This window comes from Aureobasidium pullulans, assembly GCF_000721785.1.
Source record: "Aureobasidium pullulans EXF-150 unplaced genomic scaffold scaffold_2, whole genome shotgun sequence".
In the NCBI taxonomy this organism is placed as follows: domain Eukaryota; kingdom Fungi; phylum Ascomycota; class Dothideomycetes; order Dothideales; family Saccotheciaceae; genus Aureobasidium; species Aureobasidium pullulans.
In genome coordinates this window covers 2105695-2114765 of record NW_021941022.1, presented here as the reverse complement: position 1 = coordinate 2114765, position 9071 = coordinate 2105695, and positions in this window count along the sequence as shown.

Genomic DNA, 9071 nt, shown 5'->3' with positions numbered 1-9071 from the left:
ATAGTGTCTAGAAGGTTACTATACTCTACTAGATTATGAGCCTATCGAATTAACTATATTAGGTATGTAGGGTAGCCTCTCGTATAGTTAATGTTCTTATTTCCGAGAACCTTATTAATACCCCGTTTAAAGTAGACATTATAGTATACGAAGATTAACCTATAGTGTTCTATATAGGAACGGAGGGGTAGGTAGTTTAGGATCTGTACCGAATAATCGCGTTCTACGCTTTCGAGGTATATAGCTAGACCTAATATATGTTAGTTATAATAGTAAGGGTTATAAGTATATACGGTATACCCTTAAGTTGTCCTAGGTCCTAATTATAAACTACTACCTAAATCCCTTTCCTATAGATATGCTCTTAGAGGACGGGGATCTAGAGCTTATTTTTGAGTACGACGGTAAAGAACCTATAGAATAGATTAGTATACCCCTAGGAAGACTAGGTATTAGTAAACACGCGGCTAATAACAATAACTACACTAGGTTAGTATAATTATTACCTAGGGTGTATTTAGTATATACCTCGGGACACCCTTATGTTAAAGTACGCAAAAACGACTTCGTTAACACTATGTTACTTAATTCGCTTAAACGTTATATCTACCTAGAAGTGCTTTAAACCTATAAGAACCTTAGCGGCCTCGCAGTAAATATAGGTTATAAAAAGGGATTCTTTAGTTAAAAAGTATCGCCTAGTAGTCGGAAGCTAGAGCTCTAGGGGGATTAGTCATTAAGGGGTGGAACTAATACGTGTGTTATAATTAAGTTAGTTAACTACTGTTGCAGTATAGAAGTCTTTATGTTGCAGCTTCTCCACATTACCTAACTTCCTCTTGCTACATCTATCACCCTAACTACTATATTATAACACTCCTCCTTAGTCTAGACGGCGGATGCTAGTAAGACCTAGCTAGTTAATGAATCTTGCAAAGTCCGGCTTAGGCAATGGCTTTATAAAGCTATCTGCAACTATATCTCTTATCCCTATAAACTCGACATTAATCCTGTTCCTTCGGTGTAGGTCTCTAACATAATGGTATGTAACATCGATGTGCTTTAACCTCTCGTAAGTATAGGCATCTCTAACTAACGATAGAGAGGCTTAATTGTTACCAAATAGTTTAACTAGTAACCTAATAACGAAGCTTTGCTCTTCTCTTATAGTTAGCTAATATTGGTTATAACTAATGTACTTGCTATAGCCTATGTCTCTTAGAAGTTAAGCTAGCCATTGTGACTGCTTTGTAGCCTAACATATAGCCATGTATTTAGCTTCTATAGTTAAGGTTGCAACTGACTTCTACTTCTTACTAGACTAGCTAATAGGACAGTTGCCCATCATGAATATAGTTCCTAAAATGGATATCCTGTCTAACTTGTCCATTACGTAGTCTAAATTAGAGTAGCTAACGAGTTGTTATATGCCTTCTACATTAAATTCTAGGCTAAGGTCTATTGTTGAACGTAGGTACCTTATAAGGGATTTTAACAGTTTAAAGTGCCCTTCTAATGGATCTAACAGATATTAGCTTAGCCTTCTAATTGCAAATGTAATGTTAGGTCTCGTTAGAATTACTAGGTAGATAAGGCCGCTAATGATCTTTTAATACTCCTTCTAGTCTGCTCTCTTGTCTTATAGACTAGCTAGTTTTAACTGATCATATCCATTTAGTGGAATACTAATTAGATTAGCCTTCTCCTTGTCTATTCTATGCCTTAATAGAAGATCCTTAGTATAGTGAGACTAATCTAGGGTGATCGTTCTGTTCTTTCTGTTACGGATGACTTAAACTCCTAGGATCTTGCTTACTTCTCCTAGATCTTTAATCTTATAGATCTCTCTAAAGTGTTTCTTAAACTAGTTAATGTTGTCCGCCTGTTTAGATCTAATTAGGATATCATCAATATAGACTAGAATAAGGATTTCTTTCTCTAGATGTCTTAAAAGGCATAGGTTAGCGTCTGTTTAGATAAAACCTATCTTCTATAACGATTCTATATAGCTCTAATTCTAATCTCTTGTAGCTTATTTTAGGCTATAGAGCGATCTTAGGACTTTAAGTACATAACCTAGTAGGATGTTTATTCTAGGTAGTGCTACCATGTAAATCTCCTCCTTTAATGTTAACTCGGTGAAGGCATTATTAACATCGACAGCATAGCACTTAAGATCCTCCATTGTAACAATTATAAAGAACACCCGCAGTGTATTATGGCGGAGGGTAGGCGTAAAGGTATAGTCAAAATCAACTCTAAATTTCTAGGTAAACCCTCTTGTAACAAGGCGTGCCTTTAGCTTCTATAACGAGCTATCTAGGTTATGTTTTGTAGCAAGTACCTATCTGCTTATAATGATATTTGCCCCTATAGGTGGCTTAGTGATTTTAAAGGTCCCGTTTGCCTATAAGGCATCTATTTTAAGCCTAAATGCCTCTTGCTATAATAGTCCCTATATAGGATCATCAATTATAGCTTAATATGACTTTAGAATCGGCACTTCTTCCTTTACTAAGAATGCTACCATAAAAGCATGATGTAGGATGTTAAGTTAATCATTATCTTCTAAGTCAATTCCTAGACTTAGAAGGTTAATTGCTAGCATTGCCTTATGTAGCTTAAAATTAGGTTGTCCTTCTAGTATGCTATACTCTTCTCTTATCCTCTTTAATACTCGGGGAATTTCAATATAAGAGAGAACCTTTCTTCCTATAGTTGTAGCTACTAGTATTGTTATTATAGCCATTACTAATGAAGATGGCCGTAGCTCCTCCTAAGACTCGACATTACTTTCTTCTAATAGCTCTAAATCGCGCTCCTCCTATAAGTTAGCGCCATTTCCTAGTTGTAGCTGTCTAGATTCTTGTGTAAAGTCCTAATAGAGATGTCTTTTATGCTCTAGGAATGCTAGGATCTCGACTTGTAGTTTAGTTCTCTTTAATGTAGTAGTTATAGCTAGTAGAACGGTCGTTACATCTGTTATAGGAGTCTATTGTAAGGGCGGCCGGCCTCTAAGATTCCTTAGGGGAGCTATGTTTAGTGCAGCTCGTCTAGGAATACCTAGTTATAGGTCTCCTCCTTGCTTATTCTTAAAGAAGTCTGCTCTATATGATTTAATCACTTTTCTTATGTCTAGAGCCTAAAAGAGCTACTACTTTATAGTCCCTTTAACGTATCCGAGGAACATATAGTGTCTACCTCTGTCTATGAACTTATCTCTCCTAGTACCTTATAGTAGAGAGTCTAGATTCATGTATGAAACTACCTAACAGCCCTAAACTCTTAAATGATTAATAGATGGTTTAATCCTAGTGAACGCTTCTTCTAGGCTAACTTATACTCCATCAATAATTAGGCTATTCGAGACTCTATTCCTAATGTAGACGTCTGCTTATGTAGCTTTAACCTATAGCTCTACTAGTAGATTTGCATCTTTTAGTATAGCTCTAGTGCCATTCTGAATTGTCTAGTGTGATCTTTTAACTAGTCCATTTTGACTTAACATATAGTAGATAGTTAACTCGTATTGCATACCTAATTCTTGTCTCTAGGATCTAAAGAGGTTCTCTAGTTCTAGTGCATTGTCGGACCTTACCGCTAGGATCTTTAGATCTGTTACAGTTTTAACTTCCTTTTTCCATTAGTTTAGGATAGGAGCCGCATCTAACTTTGCCCTTATAGGAAAGATCCAGGTTTTTCTTAAGAAGTTGTTAATAACTAAAATGAAGTAGATGTATCCTTTACGAGATTCTAGCATCTAACTATAGGTATCAATGTAGATAAGTTCTAGGATTCCCTCCTTTCTCTTACTAGTTGCACCTCTCTTATTTCTAATGTTTGCAACTAAACAGACGATATACTAATGGTTAGGAGTTACCTAGACTAGCTTCTCTAGAGTAGTAACTTTGTACAAGTTCCTAATCTTCTTAGGTCCTAGATGTGCAATTCTTCTATGCTAGAGTTGATACTCCTCCTATGCCTTTAAGCTTAATTCCTCCTCCTAAGGAGAAACGATAGCGTTAAGTGCATATATAGTAGTATTATTCGTAGCTAGCATTGTAGTGTTAAGTTGCTTAGGCAGTCTTTCTAGATAGACATTAGCAACAACATACACTCTATGCTGTATTTTGCTATGTACTACTGCATTCCTACTAGCATCTACCATTGTCATAGAGTTAGAGTTAAACTTTCTATTTAGCCTCTTCTAAAGATAGAGGTTTCTTGCTAATAATAGGTTTACACCGAGTCCTAGTACAAAGAGCGTCTATTTTAACTCTAGCTCTCTTCCTATTTGATTAGCTAGTATAGCCGTTCCCATTAAATCTAAGTGTAGGATCCTACCTCTAACCTAGATGTACCTCCTCCTAATTTAAATTAATGGTCCTCTAAAACAGTTGCTTTTATTAGTCATGTGTAAACTAGCACAACTGTCTATATACCATTAGGAGGGGTTCTTACTTATAACATCCTTTAAAAGGTAGGCAACTTTATAAGATACTTGATCATTAAATGAGATAGTAGTAGGTGACTTCGAAGTTGTAGAGCTAATAGTAGAGGTTTCCTCTACTTTATAGGCTCTCTCTTTTCTTATAACTTTAGTTTAGACCTTAGCCTTGTCCTCCATGATTTGTATAAAGACCCTAGCAACTACTGCTTCTAGGTCTTTCATAGCAATCATAGGCTCTTAGCGGGATAACTAAGAAGACCGTTTCTATCTTCGATTATCTCTTGTAGCTCGTTAAGTAGCTAGAAGTGATAGGCAGTCCTTAACAAAGTAATCCTTCTTGCAAAGATGACATTTAATAGGGCCCTATCTATTCCTTGTAAGATAAGCATATAAGGTCGTCTTTAAGTTCAGTTTTGCTTTAAAGTTCTCTAAAAGTGCAAGGATATCTTCTAGGTCTAGATAACTTTGCACGTCGATAGCGTTTATAGTTATGTCGTATTCTTCTAGAAGACTTGTAAGTAGCTTTTAAATCCTAGCTTTAGGCTTGCCTAGATTCGCATTAGTTAGGTCTAAGCTTGCAATCTTTCGTCCTAGCTGTTAAAGNTATAGCTACGCATCTTAAATNNTCTAGTTNTAGTCCTTCTAGAAGGAGTNGAACGATTCTATAAGTAGTCTCCTCTAAANAGGTAGAGTCTTCTTNTATCTAGCTTGNAACTNGTCCTAAAGTGTCTTTAAATTNGCTATATNAACATAACGCATCTAATCGTCTTCTAAGATGCATTTGTTAATCTAGTACAAAGCTGTATTGTCGATTTTAGTNAAAGCTGCCTCGTGCTTGCTTTTAGGTGTTTTAATTGCTTTCTAGCAGTCCTTGCTATATAGCTATCTCTTTATGTTTTAGAACTATAGTTCCTAGTTTTCTCTAGTAAGGGTAGCTACTAGCCTACCTCTCTATGTTTCGGCGTCGTCCATTTCGTGTTCGATAGTCGGGTTCGGGGGTAAGTCTATCGTCGACTTATAATAGTATCTAAGTACTGTTAGGTTTAGTAGTCTTCTACTAAAGATACTAGAGTAGGCTAACTATAGGTCCTCTTACGCGAGGGTAGCTTATAGCTGCTATTTCGGGTCGGGCGCGATCCTAGTATAAGTTTTATACCGCTTATATTCCTCCGAGCTCTTATAAACCTAGGCTTATAACTAGTTAAAAAGTATCGCCTAGTAGTCGGAAGCTAGAGCTCTAGGGGGATTAGTCATTAAGGGGTAGAACTAATACGTGTGTTGTAATTAAGTTAGTTAACTACTATTATAGTATAGAAGTCTTTATGTTGCGGCTTCTCCGCATTACCTAACTTCCTCTTGCTACATCTATCACCCTAACTACTATATTGTAACATCTTCGTTATATACGTCTTAGATATATATACGATCCTTACCTCTTCTACTTTATCCTATTACGATATACTATAGGAGACTATTAATACTCTATCTATCTAGGAAGTAGAGGAGCTTCTCTTAGTAGAGCATAGTTTAAATAACATCTTTATTAATTAAAGATAGGTATACCTTAGAAAGAACAAGTCCCTCAGGTTTTTGTTCCTTAATAAATTGAAGGATAAGCGGGTTATAAAGTAATCTTCCTATAATAGTATATTAGCTATTAGGTAAACTAGAAGCTTCCTTAACGTACGAGGGGTAAGTCCTAGTGTTATAACTTAATTAATTACGTTCCGTAGCTCGGCGTAGAGACCTATAGGAAGTTTTGTAGGAGGTAGGGGCAGATAGTTATAGATACCCTTAGATACTAGTACTATAAAAGGGTATAATAAAAGGGGGATGCTCTTTAGATTTAGGAATATCTAGTCGAACTAAATAGGACATTTGCCCGCCGTCTCCTATAAGCTTTAGAGTGTACCCTAGCCGGCTAGATAGTCTATACCTATTAAAGAAGGCATTATTAGTAACCTTATAATATAGTTTAAGAGGGGTATTCCTAGAACGGCTACGTATACTATAGTATAACCGAAAATAGCTTAGTACTTCCGAAAATACCTTACTTTCTTTAAAAATAGCTCGAAACTTCTAGAAGTACTAAGCTATTTTTAGAAGAAGTAAGGTATTTTCGAACATACCTAGCTACTTCTAGAAGTACCGAGCTACTTTCATAAAATGCGCGAAACTTCTAGAAATACCTAGCTTTTTCCAAAAGTTTTAAGCTTTTTCTAGAAGTACTAAGCTTTTTTCGAAAGAAGTACAAAACATTCAAAAGAAGCTAGGTACTTTTAAAAGTTTCGTACTTCTTTTAAAAGTAGCTCTCTACTTCCGAAAAAAGCTCGAAACTTTCGGAAAAAGCTAGGTATTTCTGCAAATCCTAAGCTAAATCTATAGTAATGGCCTTTAGTACCTATTATTAGTAGGATTACCCTAGTATACTATAACTTACTACATATTTTCTTCTTTGCTTTATTCTGTTAAAGGATATAGTAATCCTACTAGTTCGTATACTATCTACTATACGAAATAAGGGTTTTAAGTAGTAGTAGGTCGTACTTGTTAGCAAATATCCGAAATGTAAAGTGTCGAGGTAGGGAATCTAGTAGAACCAATTAGGCTATTACCAAAGTCTAAACCTTAGCATACATTAGGTAATCTGCTCTCCTTCTAAGCATATCCTATAATTTCGGTTAGTTCGTAATAGTAATAGAAGGTAATGTGTTATATATAGCTATACCTTAACGGTATACGAGTTTATAGTTAGTATAGTCTAGGACGTTCTTATAAAGCCGTCCTTCTCTTATTACGTAAGAGTAGGAAATGTATAGCCTAAGGTAAACCTTATAAGCCTTAGATCTTAGAATAGCATAGAGGTATACCTACTCGTTCGATCGGTTTAACCGTACCTACTCGTTATTAGTATATCTAGAAACCCTTCTAAACGGCTAGTAAGCCTTACGGCAAGCCTTAAGTTCTTCCTACTACTTAGTAGAAACACTTTAGTAGCTCCCTCTAAGATCCTCTATAAGGTGCTTATAGTGTATTACGCTAGTATAAGAGTAGAGGGCGCGCCTTGCTAGGAACCTAAGGTAATCGTACTATATATCTATAATTACCTCTTGTGCCTTATAGTACGTAATCTAGGGGTCTAGTTAGAGAGCTAGATATACTAGTTATCTATTATAGCTTACCTAGTTATGCATGTTAGGAATCTTAGTAGGCGATAGCGTTAAATTAGTAAGGTTAATATAATAGGCTACGCCCTCGTTTAATGTCTCTAGGTATAGCGGAACACCCTAGACGTTAATAAGCCTCGTTACTATTACCGCCGTAGTAGGGGTAAACGAGATGTACCTAGTACTACTTATCTTAGGATTATCTAGCTAGTTCTACGTTAGTTTAGTAAGGTTAGATAGTATCTTAATATACCTACTATTAGGTTAAGGGTACACTTAGGTAGATGCATCTAGGCAACCTTATTAGGAAGTGTTTTATTAATGTCCATATACTTAGTAAGATTTTAAGCCTATGCTAGAAGCGATAGATATGTTATATCTTAGTAATACGGTGCTATTTAGTAGACATCCTACGATAGAGGGTTTCCTAGGGTGCTAGATAGGTATATTACCTAAGAGCTAGAGGGGTAGCTTTCCTATAATGATAGGAACTTATAGGAAAGTAGTAGGTATGTTCCGTATAAATGCGATAGCTCTTATAGGGTTGCTCGTAGTGTACCTATTAGAAAAAGTAACTATTAGTATTGTCGGTCGCTTTCTGCGTAGCTCTATCTACTACTTTAGTAGAAGTAATCCTAGGTAACTATGTTGTTTTCCGAAATAGCTCTATAAAAGCGACACTATTTCGCAATAATAGCATAGCTATTTCGCAATAATAGCACAGTTATTTTGTAGTAATAGTACCGGTATTCTATAGGTATATCAATGAAAATAATGTTTGTTTATGTTGTGGCAGAAAGTTTTAAGTTCACGCTATAGTTGCTAAGGTGGAAGTGGGGTAGGTTTACCTAGAAGTTGCTCCGAGTACCGCGCGTTGAGCTAGTAGTCCTTAGCGCTTCTAGGTGGGACCTTAGCGCTTCCAGGTCAGAGAAAGCCTTAGGAAAAGGCACTGAATCATGTGTTCCTTGTGCTACCGTCAGTCGGCGACCGGGTAATGTGCTTGCGGTCCGAAAGGCATTCATTTGGCTTTTGTTAAAACAGCTTCTCGAGTTGAATGTCATGAATACATGGTCATGCAGAATGAGAACAAGAAGAGATAGGAATAATGCCAGTCCAGAAACCGGCGAAATTGTGCTGATAGAAATGGCCTCGAAGAGTCGAGCCGCTGTAGAGGTTTTGCACGGTGCGCGCAACGGACGAGTGTGACAGAGCCTCAACGGGCGCAAGCCTCATCCACTTCACCTCGTTCTCGCGTTCGCATCACCGCGAGCGACTTTTTTCTGGCATCGTGAGCGTTTGTGACTTTTGCTCACTGGTGCTCTCTCTTGTCTCAACTTCGTGCCGTGTTGATTCGTTTTCTCCTTTGCGCGTCGCGTGCACCCGAGCAAGAATGCCAGCATTCACGTTCTACGTGGTCGATTGAGAGTTGGAAAAGGCCCTGGTCCCTGTTTCAA